This window comes from Falco cherrug, chromosome Z, assembly GCF_023634085.1.
Source record: "Falco cherrug isolate bFalChe1 chromosome Z, bFalChe1.pri, whole genome shotgun sequence".
NCBI classification, from domain to species: Eukaryota; Metazoa; Chordata; class Aves; order Falconiformes; family Falconidae; genus Falco; species Falco cherrug.
The window spans coordinates 85,361,678-85,375,855 of NC_073720.1; positions in this window are offsets into that span (position 1 = coordinate 85,361,678).

Sequence of the window (14,178 nt, forward strand, 5' to 3'; positions counted from 1 at the left end):
ACTCCTGTCTGGCACCTTCCCCGGTGGAGTTGTGCATGGGGTGTGTTTGGAACATTTTGTCACCAGCCGACTCCAAAATTCAGCTGTTCCCCATCTCAGCCCAGAAAGCAGGTAGAACAACTTTTGTGGTGTCTTTCAAATGCCTACCAAGGTAGTGTAAAAACTACCAAGAGAACTCCTGCCTGGCACCTTCCCCGGTGGAGTTGTGCATGGGTTGTCTTTGGAACATTTTGTCTCCGGCCGAGTCCAAAATTCAGCGATTCCCCATCTCAGCCCAGAAAGCAGGAAGAACAACTTTTCTGGTGTCCTTTTGATACCTACCGGAGCAATGTAAAAACTACCAACAGAATTCGTTCCTGGCACCTTCGCTAGTGGAGTTGTGCATGGGGTGTATTTATTAAAATTTTGTCACCAGCCGAGTCCAAAATTCAGCTGTTCTCCATCTCAGCCCAGAAAGCAGGTAGAACAACTTTTGTGGTGTCCTTTTGATGCCTACCGGAGCAATGTAAAAACTACCAACAGAACTCATCCCTGGCACCTTCGCTAGTGGAGTTGTGCATGGGGTGTATTTATTAAAATTTTGTCACCAGCCGACTCCAAAATTCAGCTGTTCTCCATCTCAGCCCAGAAAGCAGGTAGAACAACTCTTGTGGTGTCTTTCAGATGCCTACCGGAGCAATGTAAAAACTACCAACAGAATTCCTTCCTGGCACCTTTGGTAGTGGAGTTGTGCATGGGGTGTATTTATTAAAATTTTGTCACCGGCCGAGTCCAAAATTCAGCGGTTCCCGATCTCAGCCCAGAAAGCAGGTAGAACAACTTTTGTGGTGTCTTTCAGATGCCTACCAAGGTAGTGTATAAACTATTAAGAGAACTCCTGTCTGGCACCTTCCCCGGTGGAGTTGTGCATGGGGTGTGTTTGGAACATTTTGTCACCAGCCGAGTCCAAAATTCAGCGGTTCCCCATCTCAGCCCAGAAAGCAGTTAGAACAACTTTTGTGGTGTCTTTCAGGTGCCTACTGGAGCAATGTAAAAACTACCAGGAGAACTCCTGTCTGGCACCTTCCCCAGTGGAGTTGTGCAGGGGGTGTGTTTGGAACATTTTGTCACCGGCCGAGTCCAAAATTCAGCCGTTCCCCATCTCAGCCCAGAAAGCAGGTAGAACAACTTTTGTGGTGTCTTTCAGCTGCCTACCAAGGTAGTGTAAAAACTACCAGGAGAACTCCTTTCTGGCACCTTCCCCGGTGGAGTTGTGCATGGGGTGTGTTTGGAACATTTTGTCACCAGCCGAGTCCAAAATTCAGCGGTTCCCCATCTCAGCCCAGAAAGCAGGTAGAACAACTTTTGTGGTGCCTTTCAAATGCCTACCAAGGTAGTGTAAAAACTACCAGGAGAACTCCTGTCTGGCACCTTCCCCGGTGGAGTTGTGCAGGGGGTGTGTTTGGAACATTTTGTCACCAGCCGACTCCAAAATTCAGCTGTTCCCCATCTCAGCCCAGAAAGCAGGTAGAACAACTTTTGTGGTGTCTTTCAGATGCCTACCGGAGCAATGTAAAAACTACCAGGAGAACTCGTTTCTGGCACCTTCCCCGGTGGAGTTGTGCATGGAGTGTGTTTGGAACATTTCGTCACCAGCCGACTCCAAAATTCAGCGGTTCCCCATCTCAGCCCAGAAAGCAGGTAGAACAACTTTTGTGGTGTCTTTCAGGTGCCTACCGGAGCAATGTAAAAACTACCAACAGAACTCCTCTCTGGCACCTTCCCCGGTGGAGTTGTGCATGGGGTGTGTTTGGAACATTTTGTCACTGGGCGAGTCCAAAATTCAGCGATTCCCCATCTCATCCCAGAAAGCAGGTAGAACAACTTTTGTGGTGTCTTTCAGATGCCTACCGGAGCAATGTAAAAACTACCAGGAGAACTCCTATCTGGCACCTTCCCCGTGGAGTTGTGCATGGGGTGTGTTTGGAACATTTTGTCACCAGCCGACTCCAAAATTCAGCTGTTCCCCATCTCAGCCCAGAAAGCAGGTAGAACAACTTTTGTGGTGTCCTTTTGATGCCTACCGGAGCAATGTAAAAACTACCAACAGAACTCATCCCTGGCACCTTCGCTAGTGGAGTTGTGCATGGGGTGTATTTATTAAAATTTTGTCACCAGCCGACTCCAAAATTCAGCTGTTCTCCATCTCAGCCCAGAAAGCAGGTAGAACAACTTTTGTAGTGTCTTTTTGATGCCTACCGGAGCAATGTAAAAACTACCAACAGAATTCCTTCCTGGCACCTTCGCTGGTGGAGTGGTGCATGGGGTGTATTTATTAAAATTTTGTCACCAGCCGACTCCAAAATTCAGCGGTTCCCCATCTCAGCCCAGAAACCAGAAAGAACAACTTTTGTGGTGTCTTTCAGGTGCCTACCAAGGTAGTGTAAAAACTATTGAGAGAACTCCTGTCTGGCACCTTCCCCGTGGAGTTGTGCATGGGGTGTGTTTGGAACATTTTGTCACCAGCCGACTCCAAAATTCAGCGGTTCCCCATCTCAGCCCAGAAACCAGAAAGAACAACTTTTGTGGTGCCTTTCAGGTGCCTACCGGAGCAATGTAAAAACTACCAGGAGAACTCCTGTCTGGCACCTTCCCCAGTGGAGTTGTGCATGGGGTGTGTTTGGAACATTTTGTCACCGGCCGAGTCCAAAATTCAGCCGTTCCCCATCTCAGCCCAGAAAGCAGGTAGAACAACTTTTGTGGTGTCTTTCAGGTGCCTACCGGAGCAATGCAAAAACTACCAGGAGAACTCCTGTCTGGCACCTTCCCCGGTGGAGTTGTGCATGGGGTGTGTTTGGAACATTTTGTCACCAGCCGACTCCAAAATTCAGCTGTTCCCCATCTCAGCCCAGAAAGCAGGTAGAACAACTTTTGTGGTGTCTTTCAAATGCCTACCAAGGTAGTGTAAAAACTACCAAGAGAACTCCTGCCTGGCACCTTCCCCGGTGGAGTTGTGCAGGGGGTGTGTTTGGAACATTTTGTCTCCGGCCGAGTCCAAAATTCAGCGGTTCCCCATCTCAGCCCAGAAAGCAGGAAGAACAACTTTTGTGGTGTCCTTTTGATGCCTACCGGAGCAATGTAAAAACTACCAACAGAATTCGTTCCTGGCACCTTCGCTAGTGGAGTTGTGCATGGGGTGTATTTATTAAAATTTTGTCACCAGCCGACTCCAAAATTCAGCTGTTCTCCATCTCAGCCCAGAAAGCAGGTAGAACAACTTTTGTGGTGTCCTTTTGATGCCTACCGGAGCAATGTAAAAACTACCAACAGAACTCATCCCTGGCACCTTCGCTAGTGGAGTTGTGCATGGGGTGTATTTATTAAAATTTTGTCACCAGCCGAGTCCAAAATTCAGCGGTTCCCCATCTCAGCCCAGAAAGCAGGTAGAACAACTCTTGTGGTGTCTTTCAGATGCCTACCGGAGCAATGTAAAAACTTCCAGGATAACTCCTGTCTGGCACCTTCCCCGGTGGAGTTGTGCATGGGGTGTCTTTGGAACATTTTGTCTCCGGCCGAGTCCAAAATTCAGCGGTTCCCCATCTCAGCCCAGAAAGCAGGAAGAACAACTTTTGTGGTGTCCTTTTGATGCCTACCGGAGCAATGTAAAAACTACCAACAGAATTCGTTCCTGGCACCTTCGCTAGTGGAGTTGTGCATGGGGTGTATTTATTAAAATTTTGTCACCAGCCGACTCCAAAAGTCAGCGGTTCCCCATCTCAGCCCAGAAAGCAGGTAGAACAACTTTTGTGGTGTCTTTCAGATGCCTACCGGAGCAATGTAAAAACTACCAGGAGAACTCCTGTCTGGCACCTTCCCTACTGGACTTGTGCATGGGGTGTGTGTTGGAACATTTTGTCACCGGCCGAGTCCAAAATTCAGCGGTTCCCCATCTCAGCCCAGAAAGCAGGTAAAACAACTTTTGTGGTGTCTTTCAGCTGCCTACCAAGGTAGTGTAAAAACTACCAGGAGAACTCCTTTCTGGCACCTTCCCCGGTGGAGTTGTGCATGGGGTGTGTTTGGAACATTTTGTCACCAGCCGAGTCCAAAATTCAGCGGTTCCCCATCTCAGCCCAGAAAGCAGGTAGAACAACTTTTGTGGTGCCTTTCAGCTGCCTACCAAGGTAGTGTATAAACTATTAAGAGAACTCCTGTCTGGCACCTTCCCCGGTGGAGTTGTGCATGGGGTGTGTTTGGAACATTTTGTCACCAGCCGAGTCCAAAATTCAGCGGTTCCCCATCTCAGCCCAGAAAGCAGGTAGAACAACTTTTGTGGTATCTTTCAAATGCCTACAAAGGTAGTGTAAGAACTACCAACAGAACTCGTTTGTGGCACCTTCCCCGGTGGAGTTGTGCAGGGGGTGTGTTTGGAACATTTTGTCACTGGGCGAGTCCAAAATTCAGCGATTCCCCATCTCATCCCAGAAAGCAGGAAGAACAACTTTTGTGGTGTCTTTTTGATGCCTACCGGAGCAATGTAAAAACTACCAACAGAATTCGTTCCTGGCACCTTCGCTAGTGGAGTTGTGCATGGGGTGTATTTATTAAAATGTTGTCAGCAGCCGAGTCCAAAATTCAGCTGTTCCCCATCTCAGCCCAGAAAGCAGGTAGAACACCTTTTGTGGTGCCTTTCAAATGCCTACCAAGGTAGTGTAAAAACTACCAACTAACTCCAGTCTGGCACCTTCCCCGGTGGAGTTGTGCATGGGGTGTGTTTGGAACATTTTGTCACCGGCCGAGTCCAAAATTCAGCGGTTCCCCATCTCAGCCCAGAAAGCAGGTAGAACAACTTTTGTGGTGTCTTTCAGATGCCTACCGGAGCAATGTAAAAACTACCAGGAGAACTCCTCTCTGGCACCTTCCCCAGTGGAGTTGTGCATGGGGTGTGTTTGGAACATTTTGTCACCGGCCGAGTCCAAAATTCAGCCATTCCCCATCTCAGCCCAGAAAGCAGGTAGAACAACTTTTGTGGTGTCTTTCAAATGCCTACCAAGGTAGTGTAAAAACTACCAACAGAACTCCTGCCTGGCACCTTCCCCGGTGGAGTTGTGCATGGGGTGTCTTTGGAACATTTTGTCTCCGGCCGAGTCCAAAATTCAGCGATTCCCCATCTCAGCCCAGAAAGCAGGAAGAACAACTTTTGTGGTGTCCTTTTGATGCCTACCGGAGCAATGTAAAAACTACCAACAGAATTCGTCCCTGGCACCTTCGCTAGTGGAGTTGTGCATGGGGTGTATTTATTAAAATTTTGTCACCAGCCGACTCCAAAATTCAGCTGTTCTCCATCTCAGCCCAGAAAGCAGGTAGAACAACTTTTGTAGTGTCTTTTTGATGCCTACCGGAGCAATGTAAAAACTACCAACAGAATTCCTTCCTGGCACCTTCGCTAGTGGAGTTGTGCATGGGGTGTATTTATTAAAATTTTGTCACCAGCCGACTCCAAAATTCAGCTGTTCCCCATCTCAGCCCAGAAAGCAGGTAGAACAACTTTTGTGGTGTCTTTCAGATGCCTACCAAGGTAGTGTAAAAACTATTAAGAGAACTCCTGTCTGGCACCTTCCCCGGTGCAGTTGTGCATGGAGTGTGTTTGGAACATTTTGTCCCCAGCCGAGTCCAAAATTCAGCGGTTCCCCATCTCAGCCCAGAAAGCAGTTAGAACAACTTTTGTGGTGTCTTTCAGGTGCCTATCGGAGCAATGTAAAAACTACCAAGAGAACTCCTGTCTGGCACCTTCCCCAGTGGAGTTGTGCATGGGGTGTGTTTGGAACATTTTGTCACCAGCCGACTCCAAAATTCAGCCGCTCCCCATCTCAGACCAGAAAGCAGGTAGAACAACTTCTGTGGTGTCTTTCAGGTGCCTACCAGAGCAATGCAAAAACGACCAGGAGAACTCCTGTCTGGCACCTTCCCCGGTGGAGTTGTGCATGGGGTGTGTTTGGAACATTTTGTCACCAGCCGACTCCAAAATTCAGCTGTTCCCCATCTCAGCCCAGAAAGCAGGTAGAACAACTTTTGTGGTGTCTTTCAAATGCCTACCAAGGTAGTGTAAAAACTACCAAGAGAACTCCTGCCTGGCACCTTCCCCGGTGGAGTTGTGCATGGGTTGTCTTTGGAACATTTTGTCTCCGGCCGAGTCCAAAATTCAGCGATTCCCCATCTCAGCCCAGAAAGCAGGAAGAACAACTTTTGTGGTGTCCTTTTGATACCTACCGGAGCAATGTAAAAACTACCAACAGAATTCGTTCCTGGCACCTTCGCTAGTGGAGTTGTGCATGGGGTGTATTTATTAAAATTTTGTCACCAGCCGAGTCCAAAATTCAGCTGTTCTCCATCTCAGCCCAGAAAGCAGGTAGAACAACTTTTGTGGTGTCCTTTTGATGCCTACCGGAGCAATGTAAAAACTACCAACAGAACTCATCCCTGGCACCTTCGCTAGTGGAGTTGTGCATGGGGTGTATTTATTAAAATTTTGTCACCAGCCGACTCCAAAATTCAGCTGTTCTCCATCTCAGCCCAGAAAGCAGGTAGAACAACTCTTGTGGTGTCTTTCAGATGCCTACCGGAGCAATGTAAAAACTACCAACAGAATTCCTTCCTGGCACCTTCGGTAGTGGAGTTGTGCATGGGGTGTATTTATTAAAATTTTGTCACCAGCCGACTCCAAAATTCAGCGGTTCCCCATCTCAGCCCAGAAAGCAGGTAGAACAACTTTTGTGGTGTCTTTCAGATGCCTACCAAGGTAGTGTATAAACTATTAAGAGAACTCCTGTCTGGCACCTTCCCCGGTGGAGTTGTGCATGGGGTGTGTTTGGAACATTTTGTCACCAGCCGACTCCAAAATTCAGCGGTTCCCCATCTCAGCCCAGAAAGCAGTTAGAACAACTTTTGTGGTGTCTTTCAGGTGCCTACCGGAGCAATGTAAAAACTACCAGGAGAACTCCTGTCTGGCACCTTCCCCAGTGGAGTTGTGCAGGGGGTGTGTTTGGAACATTTTGTCACCGGCCGAGTCCAAAATTCAGCCGTTCCCCATCTCAGCCCAGAAAGCAGGTAGAACAACTTTTGTGGTGTCTTTCAGGTGCCTACCAAGGTAGTGTAAAAACTACCAAGAGAACTCCTGCCTGGCACCTTCCCCGGTGGAGTTGTGCATGGGGTGTGTTTGGAACATTTTGTCTCCGGCCGAGTCCAAAATTCAGCGGTTCCCCATCTCAGCCCAGAAAGCAGGAAGAACAACTTTTGTGGTGTCCTTTTGATGCCTACCGGAGCAATGTAAAAACTACCAACAGAATTCGTTCCTGGCACCTTCGCTAGTGGAGTTGTGCATGGGGTGTATTTATTAAAATTTTGTCACCAGCCGAGTCCAAAATTCAGCTGTTCTCCATCTCAGCCCAGAAAGCAGGTAGAACAACTTTTGTGGTGTCTTTCAGGTGCCAACCGGAGCAATGTAAAAACTACTAAGAGAACTCCTGTCTGGCACCTTCCCCGGTGGAGTTGTGCATGGGGTGTGTTTGGAACATTTTGTCACCAGCCGAGTCCAAAATTCAGCGGTTCCCCATCTCAGCCCAGAAAGCAGGTAGAACAACTTTTGTGGTGTCTTTCAGGTGCCTATCGGAGCAATGTAAAAACTACCAAGAGAACTCCTGTCTGGCACCTTCCCCAGTGGAGTTGTGCATGGGGTGTGTTTGGAACATTTTGTCACCAGCCGACTCCAAAATTCAGCCGCTCCCCATCTCAGACCAGAAAGCAGGTAGAACAACTTTTGTGGTGTCTTTCAGGTGCCTACCAAGGTAGTGTAAAAACTATTAAGAGAACTCCTGTCTGGCACCTTCCCCGGTGGAGTTGTGCATGGGGTGTGTTTGGAACATTTTGTCACCAGCCGACTCCAAAATTCAGCTGTTCCCCATCTCAGCCCAGAAAGCAGGTAGAACAACTTTTGTGGTGTCTTTCAAATGCCTACCAAGGTAGTGTAAAAACTACCAAGAGAACTCCTGCCTGGCACCTTCCCCGGTGGAGTTGTGCATGGGTTGTCTTTGGAACATTTTGTCTCCGGCCGAGTCCAAAATTCAGCGATTCCCCATCTCAGCCCAGAAAGCAGGAAGAACAACTTTTCTGGTGTCCTTTTGATACCTACCGGAGCAATGTAAAAACTACCAACAGAATTCGTTCCTGGCACCTTCGCTAGTGGAGTTGTGCATGGGGTGTATTTATTAAAATTTTGTCACCAGCCGAGTCCAAAATTCAGCTGTTCTCCATCTCAGCCCAGAAAGCAGGTAGAACAACTTTTGTGGTGTCCTTTTGATGCCTACCGGAGCAATGTAAAAACTACCAACAGAACTCATCCCTGGCACCTTCGCTAGTGGAGTTGTGCATGGGGTGTATTTATTAAAATTTTGTCACCAGCCGACTCCAAAATTCAGCTGTTCTCCATCTCAGCCCAGAAAGCAGGTAGAACAACTCTTGTGGTGTCTTTCAGGTGCCTACCAAGGTAGTGTAAAAACTACCAAGAGAACTCCTGCCTGGCACCTTCCCCGGTGGAGTTGTGCATGGGGTGTCTTTGGAACATTTTGTCTCCGGCCGAGTCCAAAATTCAGCGGTTCCCCATCTCAGCCCAGAAAGCAGGAAGAACAACTTTTGTGGTGTCCTTTTGATGCCTACCGGAGCAATGTAAAAACTACCAACAGAATTCGTTCCTGGCACCTTCGCTAGTGGAGTTGTGCATGGGGTGTATTTATTAAAATTTTGTCACCAGCCGACTCCAAAAGTCAGCGGTTCCCCATCTCAGCCCAGAAAGCAGGTAGAACAACTTTTGTGGTGTCTTTCAGATGCCTACCGGAGCAATGTAAAAACTACCAGGAGAACTCCTGTCTGGCACCTTCCCTACTGGACTTGTGCATGGGGTGTGTGTTGGAACATTTTGTCACCGGCCGAGTCCAAAATTCAGCGGTTCCCCATCTCAGCCCAGAAAGCAGGTAAAACAACTTTTGTGGTGTCTTTCAGCTGCCTACCAAGGTAGTGTAAAAACTACTAGGAGAACTCCTTTCTGGCACCTTCCCCGGTGGAGTTGTGCATGGGGTGTGTTTGGAACATTTTGTCACCAGCCGAGTCCAAAATTCAGCGGTTCCCCATCTCAGCCCAGAAAGCAGGTAGAACAACTTTTGTGGTGCCTTTCAGCTGCCTACCAAGGTAGTGTATAAACTATTAAGAGAACTCCTGTCTGGCACCTTCCCCGGTGGAGTTGTGCATGGGGTGTGTTTGGAACATTTTGTCACCAGCCGAGTCCAAAATTCAGCGGTTCCCCATCTCAGCCCAGAAAGCAGGTAGAACAACTTTTGTGGTATCTTTCAAATGCCTACAAAGGTAGTGTAAGAACTACCAACAGAACTCGTTTGTGGCACCTTCCCCGGTGGAGTTGTGCAGGGGGTGTGTTTGGAACATTTTGTCACTGGGCGAGTCCAAAATTCAGCGATTCCCCATCTCATCCCAGAAAGCAGGAAGAACAACTTTTGTGGTGTCTTTTTGATGCCTACCGGAGCAATGTAAAAACTACCAACAGAATTCGTTCCTGGCACCTTCGCTAGTGGAGTTGTGCATGGGGTGTATTTATTAAAATGTTGTCAGCAGCCGAGTCCAAAATTCAGCTGTTCCCCATCTCAGCCCAGAAAGCAGGTAGAACACCTTTTGTGGTGCCTTTCAAATGCCTACCAAGGTAGTGTAAAAACTACCAACTAACTCCAGTCTGGCACCTTCCCCGGTGGAGTTGTGCAGGGGGTGTGTTTGGAACATTTTGTCACCAGCCGACTCCAAAATTCAGCGGTTCCCCATCTCAGCCCAGAAAGCAGGTAGAACAACTTTTGTGGTGTCTTTCAGATGCCTACCAAGGTAGTGTAAAAACTATTAAGAGAACTCCTGTCTGGCACCTTCCCCGGTGGAGTTGTGCATGGGGTGTGTTTGGAACATTTTGTCACCGGCCGAGTCCAAAATTCAGCGGTTCCCCATCTCAGCCCAGAAAGCAGGTAGAACAACTTTTGTGGTGTCTTTCAGATGCCTACCGGAGCAATGTAAAAACTACCAGGAGAACTCCTCTCTGGCACCTTCCCCAGTGGAGTTGTGCATGGGGTGTGTTTGGAACATTTTGTCACCGGCCGAGTCCAAAATTCAGCCATTCCCCATCTCAGCCCAGAAAGCAGGTAGAACAACTTTTGTGGTGTCTTTCAAATGCCTACCAAGGTAGTGTAAAAACTACCAACAGAACTCCTGCCTGGCACCTTCCCCGGTGGAGTTGTGCATGGGGTGTCTTTGGAACATTTTGTCTCCGGCCGAGTCCAAAATTCAGCGATTCCCCATCTCAGCCCAGAAAGCAGGAAGAACAACTTTTGTGGTGTCCTTTTGATGCCTACCGGAGCAATGTAAAAACTACCAACAGAACTCGTCCCTGGCACCTTCGCTAGTGGAGTTGTGCATGGGGTGTATTTATTAAAATTTTGTCACCAGCCGACTCCAAAATTCAGCTGTTCTCCATCTCAGCCCAGAAAGCAGGTAGAACAACTTTTGTAGTGTCTTTTTGATGCCTACCGGAGCAATGTAAAAACTACCAACAGAATTCCTTCCTGGCACCTTCGCTAGTGGAGTTGTGCATGGGGTGTATTTATTAAAATTTTGTCACCAGCCGACTCCAAAATTCAGCGGTTCCCCATCTCAGCCCAGAAAGCAGGTAGAACAACTTTTGTGGTGTCTTTCAGATGCCTACCAAGGTAGTGTAAAAACTATTAAGAGAACTCCTGTCTGGCACCTTCCCCGGTGCAGTTGTGCATGGAGTGTGTTTGGAACATTTTGTCCCCAGCCGAGTCCAAAATTCAGCGGTTCCCCATCTCAGCCCAGAAAGCAGTTAGAACAACTTTTGTGGTGTCTTTCAGGTGCCTATCGGAGCAATGTAAAAACTACCAAGAGAACTCCTGTCTGGCACCTTCCCCAGTGGAGTTGTGCATGGGGTGTGTTTGGAACATTTTGTCACCAGCCGACTCCAAAATTCAGCCGCTCCCCATCTCAGACCAGAAAGCAGGTAGAACAACTTCTGTGGTGTCTTTCAGGTGCCTACCGGAGCAATGCAAAAACGACCAGGAGAACTCCTGTCTGGCACCTTCCCCGGTGGAGTTGTGCATGGGGTGTGTTTGGAACATTTTGTCACCAGCCGACTCCAAAATTCAGCTGTTCCCCATCTCAGCCCAGAAAGCAGGTAGAACACCTTTTGTGGTGTCTTTCAAATGCCTACCAAGGTAGTGTAAAAACTACCAAGAGAACTCCTGCCTGGCACCTTCCCCGGTGGAGTTGTGCATGGGTTGTCTTTGGAACATTTTGTCTCCGGCCGAGTCCAAAATTCAGCGATTCCCCATCTCAGCCCAGAAAGCAGGAAGAACAACTTTTCTGGTGTCCTTTTGATACCTACCGGAGCAATGTAAAAACTACCAACAGAATTCGTTCCTGGCACCTTCGCTAGTGGAGTTGTGCATGGGGTGTATTTATTAAAATTTTGTCACCAGCCGAGTCCAAAATTCAGCTGTTCTCCATCTCAGCCCAGAAAGCAGGTAGAACAACTTTTGTGGTGTCCTTTTGATGCCTACCGGAGCAATGTAAAAACTACCAACAGAACTCATCCCTGGCACCTTCGCTAGTGGAGTTGTGCATGGGGTGTATTTATTAAAATTTTGTCACCAGCCGACTCCAAAATTCAGCTGTTCTCCATCTCAGCCCAGAAAGCAGGTAGAACAACTCTTGTGGTGTCTTTCAGATGCCTACCGGAGCAATGTAAAAACTACCAACAGAATTCCTTCCTGGCACCTTCGGTAGTGGAGTTGTGCATGGGGTGTATTTATTAAAATTTTGTCACCAGCCGACTCCAAAATTCAGCGGTTCCCCATCTCAGCCCAGAAAGCAGGTAGAACAACTTTTGTGGTGTCTTTCAGATGCCTACCAAGGTAGTGTATAAACTATTAAGAGAACTCCTGTCTGGCACCTTCCCCGGTGGAGTTGTGCATGGGGTGTGTTTGGAACATTTTGTCACCAGCCGACTCCAAAATTCAGCGGTTCCCCATCTCAGCCCAGAAAGCAGTTAGAACAACTTTTGTGGTGTCTTTCAGGTGCCTACCGGAGCAATGTAAAAACTACCAGGAGAACTCCTGTCTGGCACCTTCCCCAGTGGAGTTGTGCAGGGGGTGTGTTTGGAACATTTTGTCACCGGCCGAGTCCAAAATTCAGCCATTCCCCATCTCAGCCCAGAAAGCAGGTAGAACAACTTTTGTGGTGTCTTTCAGGTGCCTACCAAGGTAGTGTAAAAACTACCAAGAGAACTCCTGCCTGGCACCTTCGCTAGTGGAGTTGTGCATGGGGTGTGTTTGGAACATTTTGTCTCCGGCCGAGTCCAAAATTCAGCGGTTCCCCATCTCAGCCCAGAAAGCAGGAAGAACAACTTTTGTGGTGTCCTTTTGATGCCTACCGGAGCAATGTAAAAACTACCAACAGAATTCGTTCCTGGCACCTTCGCTAGTGGAGTTGTGCATGGGGTGTATTTATTAAAATTTTGTCACCAGCCGAGTCCAAAATTCAGCTGTTCTCCATCTCAGCCCAGAAAGCAGGTAGAACAACTTTTGTGGTGTCTTTCAGGTGCCAACCGGAGCAATGTAAAAACTACTAAGAGAACTCCTGTCTGGCACCTTCCCCGGTGGAGTTGTGCATGGGGTGTGTTTGGAACATTTTGTCACCAGCCGAGTCCAAAATTCAGCGGTTCCCCATCTCAGCCCAGAAAGCAGGTAGAACAACTTTTGTGGTGTCTTTCAGGTGCCTATCGGAGCAATGTAAAAACTACCAAGAGAACTCCTGTCTGGCACCTTCCCCAGTGGAGTTGTGCATGGGGTGTGTTTGGAACATTTTGTCACCAGCCGACTCCAAAATTCAGCCGCTCCCCATCTCAGACCAGAAAGCAGGTAGAACAACTTTTGTGGTGTCTTTCAGGTGCCTACCAAGGTAGTGTAAAAACTATTAAGAGAACTCCTGTCTGGCACCTTCCCCGGTGGAGTTGTGCATGGGGTGTGTTTGGAACATTTTGTCACCAGCCGACTCCAAAATTCAGCTGTTCCCCATCTCAGCCCAGAAAGCAGGTAGAACAACTTTTGTGGTGTCTTTCAAATGCCTACCAAGGTAGTGTAAGAACTACCAACAGAACTCGTTTGTGGCACCTTCCCCGGTGGAGTTGTGCAGGGGTTGTCTTTGGAACATTTTGTCTCCGGCCGAGTCCAAAATTCAGCGATTCCCCATCTCAGCCCAGAAAGCAGGAAGAACAACTTTTCTGGTGTCCTTTTGATACCTACCGGAGCAATGTAAAAACTACCAACAGAATTCGTTCCTGGCACCTTCGCTAGTGGAGTTGTGCATGGGGTGTATTTATTAAAATTTTGTCACCAGCCGAGTCCAAAATTCAGCTGTTCTCCATCTCAGCCCAGAAAGCAGGTAGAACAACTTTTGTGGTGTCCTTTTGATGCCTACCGGAGCAATGTAAAAACTACCAACAGAACTCATCCCTGGCACCTTCGCTAGTGGAGTTGTGCATGGGGTGTATTTATTAAAATTTTGTCACCAGCCGACTCCAAAATTCAGCTGTTCTCCATCTCAGCCCAGAAAGCAGGTAGAACAACTCTTGTGGTGTCTTTCAGGTGCCTACCAAGGTAGTGTAAAAACTACCAAGAGAACTCCTGCCTGGCACCTTCCCCGGTGGAGTTGTGCATGGGGTGTCTTTGGAACATTTTGTCTCCGGCCGAGTCCAAAATTCAGCGGTTCCCCATCTCAGCCCAGAAAGCAGGAAGAACAACTTTTGTGGTGTCCTTTTGATGCCTACCGGAGCAATGTAAAAACTACCAACAGAATTCGTTCCTGGCACCTTCGCTAGTGGAGTTGTGCATGGGGTGTATTTATTAAAATTTTGTCACCAGCCGACTCCAAAAGTCAGCGGTTCCCCATCTCAGCCCAGAAAGCAGGTAGAACAACTTTTGTGGTGTCTTTCAGATGCCTACCGGAGCAATGTAAAAACTACCAGGAGAACTCCTGTCTGGCACCTTCCCTACTGGACTTGTGCATGGGGTGTGTGTTGGAACATTT